At 39.0% G+C, this 16,219-nt stretch overlaps 1 protein-coding gene across 1 annotated transcript in view; it reads left to right on the top strand.

The window, feature by feature from the left end:
- LOC137277378 (leucine-rich repeat-containing protein 49-like) overlaps window positions 1-16,219 on the top strand; it is a 73,193-nt gene that overhangs the window by 33,687 nt on the left and 23,287 nt on the right. The gene's annotated exons all lie outside the window — the stretch shown is intronic.

Below are 16,219 nucleotides of genomic sequence, written 5' to 3'. Positions count from 1 at the left end.
TGTGCCTCTGGGTTTTAGTAAACTGATATACAGTGTTTGGAACATCCTCAGTACATCCAGGGCATACGTTCTGATGAATCTCCTCTGTACCCTGGATGCATTCCGATGAATTAATTACCTCTCTTGGTTGGCTTTTTAGCCAATCTGTTGTCTACACTGGGAAGTTGAGTGTAACAATCACTGCTCACTTTCGCTTTTTATCCCCCCAGCATGTAATCATTTTGTTTCCGGAGCAGAATTCAGAAGCCAAACTTGATAGATATAATAATCTCAAACTATAGTTGTGCCTTTTGCTATTTACAGAGTTTTGGCATTTTTATTTTTTTTTGTGTTTGCATGGAACATTGTGGTGTTAGTCTAATGGTCTAATTTCGTTTCCGGAGCAGAACTCAAAAACCGTTCAATATTTTTATGCAAAACTTGGTAGATATATTGATCAGAACCTAAAGTGGTGCCTTTTGCTATTTACAGGTTTCTGTGGTTTACTATTTTTTTGGTTTCCATGGAAATGTTTCGGACTCAAAAGTGAGAGGTGTGTTTTGTTCCGGAGCAGAACTCAAAAGCTTCTTAATATTCTTGTCAGTAAAACTTGGTAGATATGTGTGGCAGACCCGAAAGTAGTGCCTTTTGCTATTTACAGAGTTTTGTGATTTATTATTTTCTTGGTTCCATGGACACGTTTTCAAAATGGAGGGATGGGCGTCGTTTCCGGAGCACAACTCGAAAATCATTTCATATCTTTCAACAGATCTTGGCAGATATGTGAGACAGATCTTGAAATGGTGCCTTTTGCTGATTACAGATATATGTCATTTATATTTTTCATGAATTCCATGGAAACAATTCAAACTTAAGCTAAGAAAACATCAAGTGACTGTCAGATTTGTCCTTTCAAACATGTGGGCGCCGGGGGGATATGTCATCTTCTGATGACTCTCGTTTAATTATCTAGCTGATTACACTTGGCAACATAAGCCAAGCAGAGGTTCTCTGAACGAGGTAAAAGGGGTTCTTGCATATACAGTCATCCCTCGCAATAACGCGCTTCACAATACCGCAGATTCGGTTAAACCATGGGGTAATCTGTGGCTCCCATAAAAAGGTTTTACTGCGGTCACACCCCTTCACGAAATCGAAAATAGCTCATCAACAAATCCACTGGTGCGCTCTTATGACTTACGTTAACTAGTGAAATTCAGTGCGGATGGCAACTCACAGTGCTTATTGTACATATCCATTGTGTTTCACATGCCTAAAACATGTAGGGTTTTCTCAATAATAATCGTACCAACATCGTAGCAGTAACTGATGAAAGACAAGACATGCTATCAGTCGAGTTACGACGAGTACTTACAATGTTTGCTGTGATGCAACACACTGCCCTTTAGCGCGGTAAGACACAGTCATCCCAGGATGTATGGTGTCAGAAACCACATTTTATTTGAATAAATTCAATCCAATTTTTACTTATTAAAACTGTTGACAGAAACAACATGAGGGTCCGTTTTTCATTCGTGAGGGTCCGTTTTTCGCGCCTACCCAAATAGCACCAATTTCACATTATTCTTAGCAGTCACCAACAAATTACAGTCTCATAATCCATGGACTCCGAGACCCGCGTTATTGACTCATTGAAATCAGTTTCAACAATTAAATGGGCAAAATTTTGTGGGTTTTTTTCAATCAAAGTTGAAAGTATCGCGGGAAGTCAGTGGTGACTTGTCAAACTGTCTCCTACGTAAATTGTATCAAGACAGGTAATGTTTGCAGAAAACTCGCATTATATACTAGCCAGATAGCAACGTAAAATAATCTGTTACAATAACAGCTTAATATGTAAAATATTCTGATAATGGAATAGAAGTTCTTTGATGTAATATTATCGGATCGTTGTTACCTGAATCACTGGTACATTTGACCAAAACATCTGTGCACAGCTGAACGCTATTTCCGGTTTAGTCGAATAACAACAAAGACGTATAATCACGTGAATATACATCTTTGATAACAGGTAGTGATTTTTTATTGCAAAGTTTCCCGTACATGTATATATTTTCATTTTCAAAGTTTGTTCATTTTCACCTTCAACGATATGATATATTTTTACTGGACCCAATTCACAAAACAGCAGTTTTGTTATGTCCTTGGAATATACGATCTAACTCGGCCTTTGTTCCACATTATGTAATAGGTATATAACGTAGATGTCTGATAACACGGGGGTCATCCGTGGACCCCAAGACCCGCGTTATGGCGAGGAATGACTGTATGTTTTTAAAGTCTGCAGACCTGCCAATTTGGCTATGATTTCCCCCAAATCTGAGTCTCACTGTGAACAAACCTTCGCAGCTGCGACCACTGTCTTTATTGACACTGGCAAGCTTGGTTGTAATGGTGTCTTAGCAGATTGGCTACTGTGAGAATGCAGAGCCAGCAAAGGGAGGTAATAAAATTATATGTAGATGTAGATGCATCCAGGGTATAGTGGATACTTATCGGAGCGTATACCCTGGAGATATCGAGGATGTGTTCAAAATGGCCTTAACCCAGCTCAACCGCCAAAGTGCACTCAGGTAACTCTGTGGTATTTACTACTGCTGATATTGGCATACAACCTGCGATACATCACGATAATAAAATTTTAGTCATGACACTGTAACAAACATGAGTCTATTTTCATGACAGGTATTATGATTCGGCAATATTCAAAGTTAAAAATTGATGTATCATGGTCTCTTTGACACATCTGTCTCTGTTTGATTGTCTATCATTACAGTTCCTGCAAACAACAAGGGCATTTGTTCCAACATTGTGGAATAGCAGGTATTGTAAGGCAGAGAACAGTATTAAGTCAACCCTGTGTTTGACTATCATTATATTACCTGTAAACACGGAGGGAATTAGTCCCTACATTGTCATGTGTTGTAAGTCTATCCTGTGTTGCTGTCTTGTCATTTGATTGGACAGATTACATGATATCGATTTCACCTTCTAAAGAGTGAAATACCACTGGACATCCTGCTGTACTTAATACTCTGACGTGTGTGCCACTAGAATGAGGCACTAGGTTGATGTGTTGTGTTGTGTCATGACCAAACCTTGTCATGGGTTTGTATATCAGATTAACCTGATAGTGATCAATGGTCTGTCAGCACCACATCAGTACTGTGAATGTCTGTGGCATTTTATTGTTCCAGCATTCAGTGACATCCTCGTACATCTGGCAGACATGTAGTGATGGGACTCGAATGGTGCACGTGTTCAAAGCTACCTAAATAATAACTCACAGATTATCTGTAAATATGTCTCCAATTGACACATTTCATTCCCTGTAAGTGGGCATATAAACACTGAGTGAATTGACAGATGTATGGCAGAACAGGCTTGTATTCAAGAAACTAACTGAGGCATGAGGCCACCATTCATCACTAGAGCCACACACTGTATTGTCAAACAGCTTTGTAGCAGGTTCACAGGGAACCCATTTCCCAGTCTGTTCAAACACTCAATAAGACTGACAGTTACTGCCTGATGCAGGAAGCTTGTCAATGGCTGTTGACAGAAGCGCTAGTTGGATTGTTAGAATGTGGGCTTCAGTCTACCAATTGGTGAGTGGATTAGTGTCTGTAAAATAGTGACTGATATAGGTATTAATGTTAGCTTCAATATTGATAACAGTGTTTACTGATCAATGAACATCCTGTCACATGAAACTGAAAAGGTAAAACAATTGAAGAAACTTTGTGGTTACAGAATGTCACACCTGTGAAGATTCCAGGTAAAAACTGGTCTTCAGCTGACACAGAATTTAGTCATTCTATGTTTTGTTATGGTGTCAGTAGAGGCATGGAGAGTCAGAATTAGTCTTCAGCAATCCATGATTATCTTAAGCATTGGTTGCTGACTTGGTTGACACATGTCATTGTATCCCAGTTGCATAGATCGATGCTCATGATGTTGGTCATTGGATTGTCTTGTCCAGACTCAATAATTTATAGATCACCATCTTATAGCTGAAATATTGCTGAATGGATTGTTAAATAGCAAACCAGCAGGCCACATTGACTCTAATCATGAAGATGTCGCTGGACAAGTAGAGGGAGAAGATGGGTATAGTGACACTTATTGTCACAATACTAAAGTTGATTACAAAACTTAGTCATAGCTTGAGTAGAACAGTCAGTAAAACAACATAGATCATTGTGGCTTTCCTGTCTATTCTCACTGTTACCTTTACTAAGATTCTTATTGGCCACTTATTGGCCACTTATTGGCCACTTTATGCACAGGAACTGATAGAAGAGTCATAAAATATGCATTCCATTGCTGCAGTTAAAGCTCATTAACCTCTTGTGGGTCAGTGACCGCTAAACATGAAACTTTCTGTCGGAAATGTTTATATACATTGTGTGTGAAGGTTTATATACATTGTGTGTGAAGCTTCACTGAAACATATTCTTTTGTTAGTCTTTATGGAAAGCCATTTTAGATTCATGTATTAAGAAATGCTGTTTTAGATTTTACTGGTTTAACCTTAGTCTGATTTGGGTAGGTGTATGTCCCAGGTTTCCAATGTTTTGTGAGATGTATAAATATGTAAGCCAGTTACAACACCAGCATGACATGCCACTATTTGTGGTAGTGAATACAGATACAAAGAGCACATGCATTCTTCCCCTGGGGCTTATTCAGTCGTTTAGAATCAGCACATATGAACAATGCTGGCATGGACAAAGACTTTTCATGGTATGTGCTGCAGTATTGACAGCAAGAATTATACAGTAGTGTAACACAGAGAGAACCCTTGGGATTAGCATTACATGTATCTGCTGACTTGCAGCTATTTTCTCCTGTATTTCTCAATAGGTTCTCACATAGTGATTATTGGGGTCGTTGCTGGCATGAAAGGTTCTGTGTAACTTTGTATCATTTAAAGATGATGTTTTTGAAATCAGGATTTATCTTGATTATCTAGCCATTATTTACTGTTTGATGCAGATTTAAAAAAACAAAATCTCTCACTGTCACAATTGTTGACACAATCTGATGTATCAGTATTGACATTGTACCTTTACCTGCTTCTTTCTGTCACATGAAGTAAGACTGAAATGAAGAGTCAGTGCAGGTTGCAAATCAGAATGATATGACAAACTAAACTGACATTTCATGTTATAACTGTGTCTATATCTTCCTGCAGGACTTGAGATTTAATATGTCCAGAACATGTAACTAACCTGACATTTCATGTTTTAACTGTGTCTATATCTTCCTGCAGGACTTGAGATTTGATATGTCCAGAACATGTAACTAACCTGACATTTCATGTTTTAACTGTGTCTATATCTTCCTGCAGGACTTGAGATTTGATATGTCCAGAACATGTAACTAACCTGACATTTCATGTTTTAACTGTGTCTATATCTTCCTGCAGGACTTGAGATTTGATATGTCCAGAACATGTAACTAACCTGACATTTCATGTTATAACTGTGACCATATCTTCCTGCAGGACTTGAGATTTAATATGTCCAGAACATGTAACTAACCTGACATTTCATGTTTTAACTGTGACCATATCTTCCTGCAGGACTTGAGATTTAATATGTCCAGAACATGTAACTAACCTGACATTTCATGTTATAACTGTGTCTATATCTTCCTGCAGGACTTGAGATTTAATATGTCCAGAACATGTAACTAACCTGACATTTCATGTTATAACTGTGTCTATATCTTCCTGCAGGACTTGAGATTTAATATGTCCAGAACATGTAACTAACCTGACATTTCATGTTTTAACTGTCTCTATATCTTCCTGCAGGACTTGAGATTTGATATGTCCAGCAATGTGTAACAAACCTGACATTTCATGTTTTAACTGTGTCTACATCTTCCTGCAGGACTTGAGATTTGATATATCCAGCAATATGTAACACATGATAGACTGATTTCAATTTGAAAAGTCTTACACTTTCTCTGTTTTTAGAGGATTTAACTTTATGTAAGAATCACTTTAGAGTTTTATTAGAGTAAATCTAATTGTTTCATGAGGTAGAAACTGTTGTATAATTGATTTGAAGTAGGTCAGCAACATGTTGTGAAAGTTGATATATGATATGAGAAGTGACAACTATGTAACGCAGATTAGACATAAACCAAGTCAATATTACTGAACTGTAATCTACTGGTAGTTTCTAACGTAGGTTTGATGTGCCATGTTCAGGATTTAAATCTATTCATTGATCCCAAGTTGACTTTGTACAGTGTGATTAATGACCACCACCTATTGGCAGTGGGAACATTATTGACAGTTTGATGTCAGTTATTCAAGCAGTATATGCATGTAAGTTAATCCCTATTGCTAATAAGAGATGTACATACACACAGACGGTCTGTACTTCCCTTAGGTTTTTCTAAGCTCACTAGCTCATAACCAGATAAGATCCATTTTTGTTGTAAGAGGCGACAGTCAGACCCCAATGCGGACATCTTTTACAGACCACCACCATATGGCTGGAATATTGCTGATTGGGGGCATTAAAGAAACATGTCCAGATAGCAGTACATTGAGGGGCCTCTGTAGAGCCACGCTGTGATGATACGGTGATGTCTGTAGACCTGCTTGGTACATACATGCTCCAAGTGATGCCAGTTGCCCTGCACTCTACGTCATAAGTGCCTCTTGTGATGTCTGTAGAGGTTCATTGTGTCTTTATGCCCCTTGTGATCTCTGTAGAGCAGCACTGTTAGCAGGAGGCCCAAGAGATTGCTCTAGGATAGCACTGTAAGTATGTGGTCCAAGAGATCTCTGTAGAGCAACATTCTAAGTAGGTGACACAAGGGATATCTGTAGAGCAGCACTGTAAAAATGTGGTCCAAGAGATCTCTGTAGAGCAACATTCTAAGTAGGTGACACAAGGGATGTCTGTAGAGCAACATTCTAAGTAGGTGACACAAGGGATGTCTGTAGAGCAGCACTGTAGGTATGTGGTCCAAGAGATCTCTGTAGAGCAACATTCTAAGTAGGTGACACAAGGGATGTCTGTAGAGCAACATTCTAAGTAGGTGACACAAGGGATGTCTGTAGAGCAGCACTGTATGTACCGGGATTTTCTGGAAAGCTGCCCAGGGCTGCAAAATGGAAATTTGGGGAAGAGAGGGGGAAAAATGGACCATATGACTGCCCAGGAGATAATTCAGAAATAACATATTTCAATAGTCGGGAACTAAAATCAACTCAAAGTCGAGTTTCATCCCGATTATATGTCGTGAAAATGCACTCAAAATGTTGCCAAAATGAATTCTTCGCAGTTCAACGCGCAGTAGTAATAACGTTATTTATTTATCTGAAAAATGGGATGCCAAAATACCCTGGGAATATAAAATATGCCTGATAATTCATGAAATCAAGGCAGTCATCTTGCCTCTTTGTAAATTGAAACTTTGATCATTGGCCATTTTGTAAGCATGTGACTATCATCCAGTCAGAAAGCTGCTGTCAAGTTTGTCAGCCAATCAAATTTAACCTATAATGTTACGGTACTAATGTTATAATAAAGAGGGTTATGGGTCATGTTTTTGTTTAAGTACGTTACAAGGCAGGACAGACAGAACATGTGACATGTGACTTTATGTACCTTTTAATATATTTGGGTTTTAAATGGCATCCGCAGTTCATTATACCGATTACAGTGATAATTTATTTGTACAAACATTTGGTTGAGGGGATTTATCCATGTGTTTGCTTTTCATTCAAGTGTTGTACTAGAAGTTGGGTGGACAATAAGCCCTTATTTGGAATTACGCAAAATACTTTTTGTGTCAGCTAATCTGATTGGCTTACTGAAAGCCACCATCTTTCTAGGTCATAAAACCTCATACCGGTAAGTTGTAATGTCGCTTTGAAGTGGTGTGCCTCTAAATACATGAACATAAATGACAAAAAAAATAACATTAGATAATGTAATTGACGATTTTTCAATGAAATCGGCCTATTTTAATCATTGCTGTGCAAAAGTGAGATTAAAACACATTTTCCCTCACATTTATATTCATTTACAATGAATAATGACCTCTGACACACAAATAACGAAGTTAACTGTGAATTTTATTTCTAAATAACACAAATGAAAAAGAGGTTTTAACCCCATATAATCGCCCACCTAAAAGAAGAGTCTATGGCCCCATGGCGGATTTATTGAGTGAACAGTTTTCCAGAAAATCTCAGTAAGTTGCCCACGAGATCTCTGTAGAGCAGTACTTGTCTAAGAGATCTCTGTAGAACACCAGTGCATGTAAGTGGTCCAAGAGATCTCTGTAGAGCAACACTGTAAGTAGTTGGTCCAAGAGATCTCAGAAGAGCAGCACTGTATTTAGGTGGCCCAAGAGATCTCTGTAAAGCAGCACTGTAAGTAGGTGGCCCAAGGGATCTCAGTAGAGCAGCACTGTGAGTAGTTGGCCCAAGAGATCTGTGTAGAACAGCACTGTAAGTGTGTGGCCCAAGAGATCTCTTTAGAACAGTACTGTAAGTAGGTGGTCCAAGAGATCTCTGTAAAGCAACACTGTAAGTATGTGGTCCTGGGATCTCTGTAGAGCAGCACAGTATGTAAGTGACCCAAGAGATCTCTGTAGAACAGTACTGTAAGTAGGTGGTGCAAGAGATCTCAGTAAAGCAACACTGTAAGTAAGTGGTCCAAGGGATCTTTGTAGAGCAACACAATAAGCAGGTCAACCAAGAGATGTCTGTAGAGCAGCACTGGTTCAAGGGATCTCTGTAGAGCAGCTCTGTAGGTAGGTTACCCAAGAGATCTCTGTAGAGCCACATTCTAAGAAGGTGCCCCAGGTAGGAATTCAAAAGACCAGAAAAAAATAGACTGCAATTGACAAGTTATTGGTTGTGCAGTAAGAGTAGGTTAGCATTCCCGGACTAAAAAGAGGTAACAACTTAAGACCAGTTTCCTAACTGTTTTAGACCCCAATGGCGTGTGACAACTGGATTGTCCCTGATTGCTCTGGCAGCTTCAAGCAACACAATGTAGCAGCAGATTGCCTACAGATAGGGCCTCCTTATGAGGTTGTTGCATTGTATGGGATCTTATGCAGACAGTATTTATACTGTCTTCTCACGTACGCAAGACAACCATGAGCAGCACAATGTTTACGCATGTTGGAATTTAAACCATTAGTGAGTTAAAACTACCAGACTACCAAATGGAAGAAAGATCACCCAATATAGAGGAACGTTTTGGGACAATCTGTTTGGGCGGCAGAGTTCAGACCGGTGCCATATCAGCCACACACATGGCAGGTCATGCCCCAGACACTGGAGTTAACATGGAAAGGTAATATGGCAGCTGAGGAGTAGCCACTTGACTTTTGACTCTGATCTGTTCCTTAACAAGAGCATGTTGAATGAGCATAGCTGAAGCAAATGGATTTGAAGTGACTGGTTCGTATGGAGTTTCAAGTACCTTGCACACCTGGCAGTGCTCCACAGTACTATGTTGATCACTGACTGCTACAGACAACTACTGGTGCTCTCTGAGAATACAGAGTGCACTTACTCTTATCCTAAATCTCTGATGAAGATTTATTGTGAATGGTTTCATTATGGTAAATTCGGTAGCCCAGATACTGTTATCCCTGGTGTGCAAAAGGCCACTATATATGTCCTTGATTTACAACCATCATTTTGACATTGAATAAAACTAATACTGCAGTTCAGAGAGTTTCACACTGATTTCATCAATGTGAAGTGTGCTCACATGCATGTACTTGCTTTCACAGCCACAGTAGACAAAGTGAAATGATTCTGAATCTCTGAAATGTGTGTAAATAGCTATTATTAGATATTTACATAAATCTCAAAATTATGTACAGCACCATTATCGAATATTTACTAAATGTTGCAGAAATATCATGTATCTCTAATTTATCATAGCTAAGCTGGTTAATATGTAGACAATAGTGAATCCTAGTCACCAAAGAGACATCTAGCATTATTTTACCTCACACATAAATGTCACTGCCTGATTGACTGAGCACTCTTCTATGATTTTCAATGTAACCCGTGTATGAGGTGTATTGCAATACACCCCGCAGCCAATACAACTCATTTGGTACATCGTGGTAGTTACTTTTTTATCTCAAATAACATTAAATCACGTGCGGTGCACAGAAATTACCAATGTTAGGCGAATGGGAATCGATGGAAGGGAGATAACTCTAAATACAACTTTTTTGTGTCGTCCACAAAATCTAGCAATGGCTACAAAACCATTTCACTCTCTTTCCAATAAATACATTTTGACAAAACATTCAAATGTAGTCCCTGTGAATACTAAGAAGGGGAATTACATTGCAGCGACTTTACTAAGACATTACCTGCAGCAAAAAACAGGAAGCTGCAAGCATCGAATTGTTTGATTCACACAGGTTGACTGAAGTGCACAATCCGATACCCATGCTTCAAACAGTTCAGAATTAACATTGAAGAGTTTGGTAAGATAAATACATTGTTCACTGGTCCTTCTGAGACCATGGGTTGAGGTACCCTCTATGTTTGTTTATGTTCCCCTTGACCTTCAGGCTCAGGGAACATAAACAAATATCCAGAGTATCTCAACCCATGCTCCACTGGTGACCAGTGAACAACTTACAATATTGCCTTGTGTTTGCATGGTTCCTTCATGCTGGCTATGAGACGCCCACACATCCCATATAGTTCCCACTCAGCATACATCCATGTATTATCCATATCACAATTACACATGGTGTTAGGCATCAGCAAGCAGTATACACCTGATGTGTAAGGAAGCACTGTGCTTGGAATTCACAGTAGGAAGCATTTCATCCATTTTTTAGAAATTTTGATTACGGTCTAGCTATATTTCATGGTATGCATAGGAGCATTGTTTGGGCAACAATAGAACGTTTACTATATAGACATTACAAAAAATCTGTTATTTCTTTTGCATAGTTTTAGCACTATCCTGATGCCATAACTGATACAAACTAACAAAATGACAAACTTTATCTAATGCTTGCCTTTTAGTTAAAACTGAAAATATATTTAAAAAAGCAATATTCAGATTATCAGATTCTTTTTGATTGCTCACATATCCTGTGTACAGTTCTGAAACAAATTTGTCAAGATTATGTCATACAAATTTGTTATGCAAATTTTCTATATGAATTATTCATACAAGTAGTGATAAGGGGATGCAAGCACATGCTACTGACACATGCATATCCAGTCTTTGTATGTATAGAAATATCTTTAAATATCTTGAAAATTATTGTATTGGGCACATATCGGTTAAGTTAAGATAAATCACCCATCTAATGTTTTCAATATATCTGACACTATTTCATGATGAGAAACAGTTATTGAAATAAAGGCATTTAATTATTTCATAAATCATGTCAGTGTTTTACTCAATGGAACTTACTTTTAATAGCTCATTAATTTTGATGATAAGACCAGAGACCATATATGGTCTCTGATAAGAGAAAGTGCTTATTTGATACCAAGGTGCTTACTTCGCACTCCATCTAAATGCCTTAAAAGGTTAAAAGCCCTCATACACTCATATGTTGTTAGACATTTGTGAGTTTGTGTCTCAGTTTTACTTGTATGTTCTATGTAGAGACATTGCAGACTTATGTATTTATTGTACCATGTCTTGCATGGGTTATATTGGATGTCTTGATTTGATAAAGGCTGTATTGACAAGCTCATGTTGATTCCCTGTATCAGAAGTAGATCACAGAATGGTCTTGTCTTGGAAGATAACACGTCACTGTAACCAAAATTGTGTTCTGTCAGCATCAGTTATGTCATGCCCACCAAGTGATCAAATGGCCTAGCATATATACATCAGGAAGGAAGACCTCTAAATAGAGGGTTTAAAGTGGAATATGGTATGTGTCTCTGACATGGCTAAGTTGCCCACTAAGTGATCAAATGGCCTAGCAAATATACATCAGGAAGGAATACCTCTAAATAGGGGGTTTTATAGTAGTAGAATATGGTATGTGTCTCTGATGTGGCTAAGTTGCCCACCAAGTGATCAAATGGCCTAGCATATATACATCAGGAAGGAAGACCTCTAAATAGAGGGTTTAAAGTGGAATATGGTATGTGTCACTGACATGGCTAAGTTGCCCACTAAGTGATCAAATGGCCTAGCATATATACATCAGGAAGGAAGACCTCTAAATAGTGGGTTTAAAGTGGAATATGGTATGTGTTTCTGACATGGCTAAGTTGCCCACTAAGTGATCAAATGGCCTAGCATATATACATCAGGAAGGAATACCTCTAAATAGAGGGTTTTATAGTAGTAGAAAATGGTATGTGTCTCTGATGTGGCTAAGTTGCCCACTAAGTGATCAAATGGCCTAGCATATATACATCAGGAAGGAAGACCTCAAAATAGAGGGTTTAAAGTGGAATATGGTATGTGATTCTGACATGGCTAAGTTGCCCACTAAGTGATCAAATGGCCTGGAGGCTTTACGGTAGTTGAGTTTGGTGCGTGTTTCTCACCAGATTAAGTTGCTCACACCTCAGTGATTGTGATTAAGACAGCCAGCTAAATGTCTCCTACACAGACAATAAACACTCAACTCTGTAGGCAGCCCCTCTCTTTAATACAATCACATTGTGTCTCAGATACAGTGGCCCTGTGACTGAGAGAATTGACTACTAAAACCATGTCAGACTGGGGTTTGTTTGGCAGCGTATCACACAAACATGTGTTAAAACTTCCAATCTTGATATACACGGGGATTACACTAATGGATTAGGATTGTCTATACCATCAAGGTTGTCCAGCTTTCATGGTCTTATTGTAGTCTTATCAATGGCTTGATGAACGTACACATTTCTGTTGTACAAGTATAAACATTATTTATTAGTTCATTTATCAGTTGATCTGATTTTTCTTTTTGGTGAAAAATCTTTGATGTTGTAGTTGAATTTTTAAAATGATTTTTTTGTTTAGAATCACATAGATAAGAAGCTGTGGGTTTTCTGGGTGTTAGTGTGCTTTGATTTCACAATCCCTTTAACCCAGGACTGCATCACCTGTGTGTAACCTCTGATAAGGTGTGCAAGAACATTTTGATTTTGTATTATTGAACATGGTCCAATTGATTCCCTGTCTGATTGTATCCTGGTTGGAAACTATGACTCAGTATTAAAGTGATCAATACTCTCCAATAGCAACTCAAAATAAGAAAGGATTTTAATCTATATTATTTGATACAATAAATTAAACACTTGTAAGTCTTTGTAATTACTTTGAACTGAATGCAGTTTTCTACAGCATATTTCAATTTCATCTTCAAGGAGATTCAATATACATATTTATAAAATAGTTACCATTTCATGAATTTCCATATTTAAACATTAGATGAGGTTAAAAATAAGATTAACTTGATCGTGACCAGAGTATTTTGTGAAGCAGGAGCAGTTTCTACTCCTAGCACTGCTGTGTGACAAGCTATCTATCAAGCTATTTTCCATATACATGTCACTTGTATTTGTTGTGGACACTGCAGTGGAGTAGGACCACTTAGCCGTCTGTGGTTAACGGGTTCAGGTAGAGCGGTAGTGTGGAGTTGTCGTCACTGTCGTGTCTTATCACTACAACATGCTACTGTGGGCACCATTACAACTACAAGCAGTAGTGGACTAGGCGTATCATGGTTGCTGGTCGAGCTGTGGCAAGGAACAAGCACTGAGAGGCCTGGATAGGAGCTGTCAAGTATTGTCCATACTGACTGTGTTGCTTATGTGGCCTGTTCATTGACAAGTCGGGTGGAAGTTATGTCCTGTTCTTCAGAGGATGAATGGCACACCTTGTTGCAGGTGTATGCAGAGAATGACACAGACACTATTAACCCCACAGCTTGGTATTCTGTTGGTCATTAGTGATTATTGTTAAATTTGACCTGGCGGTTGTGCGTTTAACTTCTATCACATGCTGTTCCCATGGCTTGGAAGTGTCATTCAGCGTGATGAAGTCAGATGTGTTGTATAGAAATAGGGTTGGACTGTGAATGAACTAGGCAACTGTGGATCTGACAGACAAGTGAGAATATTGTTAGATAAGCAACCAAAGATCTGTCAGGTAGGCAATCAAGGATCTGCCAGGAAGGCAAATGATGATCTGTTAGGTAGACAACCAAGGATCTGTCACATAGGCAACCAAGGATATATCAGGTAGGCAACCAAGAATCTGTTGGGGAGGCAACGCAGGATCTGTCAGGGAGGCAACCAAGGATATGTCAGGTAGGCAACCAAGAATATGTCAGGTAGGCAACCAAGCATCTGTCAGGGAGGCAACCAAGGATATGTCAGGTAGGCAACCAAGAATATGTCAGGTAGGCAACCAAGGATCTGTCAGGGAGGCAACCAAGGATATGTCACGTAGGCAACCAAGGATATGTCAGGTAGGCAACCAAGAATATGTCAGGTAGGCAACCAAGGATCTGTCAGGGAGGCAACCAAGGATATGTCACGTAGGCAACCAAGGATATGTCAGGTAGGCAACCAAGCATCTGTCAGGTAGGCAACCAAGCATCTGTCGGGGAGGCAACTAAGGATCTGTCACATAGGCAACTAAAGATTTGTCTGGCAGGTAATCAAGGATCTGTCACATAGGCAACCAAGGATTTGTCTGGCAAGTGATCAAGGATCTGACAGGTTGGCAACTGAGGATCTGACAGGTAGGCAAGTAGAATATACATGAAATCTACATGTGAAAGTATGGATATGTGAAGGCAGTCCATATAGTCCTGTAAGTCATTAGAATGTAGATTGTGACATCAGTTGTGGATATCCTGGAATGAAGGATTATGGGCCAAGCCAGGTGTGAGGAGCTGACTGTGTTGGTGGGCTACAATCTTAAACAGCTTATGGAGGGACTGATTCCTGTGTACATTACTTCAACATGGGGAAATTAGACACTACAGTGCACATTATCATATTCATGTCTCTGGTGTTTTTAGTCAGTCCTTTGTTAAGTTGTGTTGGCTTTCAACCAAAGAAAATTATTTGTATTACACTGTTATCTTGCAAATGATTTAAATCATGTAACATGTGGATTTGATAGAAAGTTCATTTCAGTTCCTTTTAAAATATATAATATCAGCTGTTCAATGTGATAGACATTATTACTGGAAGTAAATGGATTCTGCTTTCAGCACATATTTAAACTTTAAGTAATGTATGAAACACTGAACTATTCCAAAGGGATTTCTCATATCTCTAAACTATGTTGTGTTAAATCTAATTTTGGTGGTTGGAATTATGCATGGAGAAGAGTTGTGTCAGTAGAAAGTAATACAGCTTGCTGATCAGCAATCTTTTTCTGAAATATATTGAATTAGGTCTGCTGTTACTTGAGGCTGAGAGTTTATTAATCCGAGTTGTTGATAAAAAGTGGACATTCAGCTACACTGACAAGATCCGGTAGTCTGGTGTTTGCTGTTGGCTTGATGGGGACATGTCACCTTAGGGCGATATTGATTGTAGGGATCCTTGATATTGATATTCTCTTTATGGGATTAGTAGGGGCTTGGACTTTCAATCAAATGTTGCTCATTTTGGCCTCCTTAAGGAGTCGTGAGAGCATCAGGATTCCACAGGATATGATTGATTGGTTGGGCAGTGTCTCAATGGGCAAGATGTGACATTAGCTCTTGTGTATTGATGTAACAGGAGCTAATGGTTTAATCATTATTTCAGCTTCAAGTCTGGAATTGTATGGAATGTTTAGTTCTAGTGTGGGGAAAGTTGAGTTGCCAAGTGGAATATGGATGATGTAGTACCCAGGTCATCCAGTATATTGGAGGTGACATTTCTGAATGTGGCCTTCCTTACGTGTACAGCTACTACATCTTTTGTTTACTGATGCAGTCAGTGAAGTGATTGAGGAAATTTATGATGCTTTCTGACCTGTGTTGGAGAACATCTTCTGTATTAACGGAACTCTAGTGACGGACAATATGAATGTATAGGATCACTGTCTTGCGTGGGCACGTGGAAATAGTGCGGGTGTCTTGGGAACAGTCCTGTATCTGTGGCAGAGACTGGTCAGTGGCATAAGAGGATTTCAGTGCGGATGACCAGGGGTGGACCTTGTAGTTCTGGGAGAGCTTGTAACATGGACAGTGCATGTGTGTGTATTGAGAATTACAGTGCCTGTGT

This window comes from Haliotis asinina, chromosome 3 (assembly GCF_037392515.1).
Source record: "Haliotis asinina isolate JCU_RB_2024 chromosome 3, JCU_Hal_asi_v2, whole genome shotgun sequence".
In the NCBI taxonomy this organism is placed as follows: domain Eukaryota; kingdom Metazoa; phylum Mollusca; class Gastropoda; order Lepetellida; family Haliotidae; genus Haliotis; species Haliotis asinina.
The sequence above is the reverse complement of the archived record's forward strand: the minus strand, read 5'-3'. Positions and strand labels throughout refer to the sequence as shown.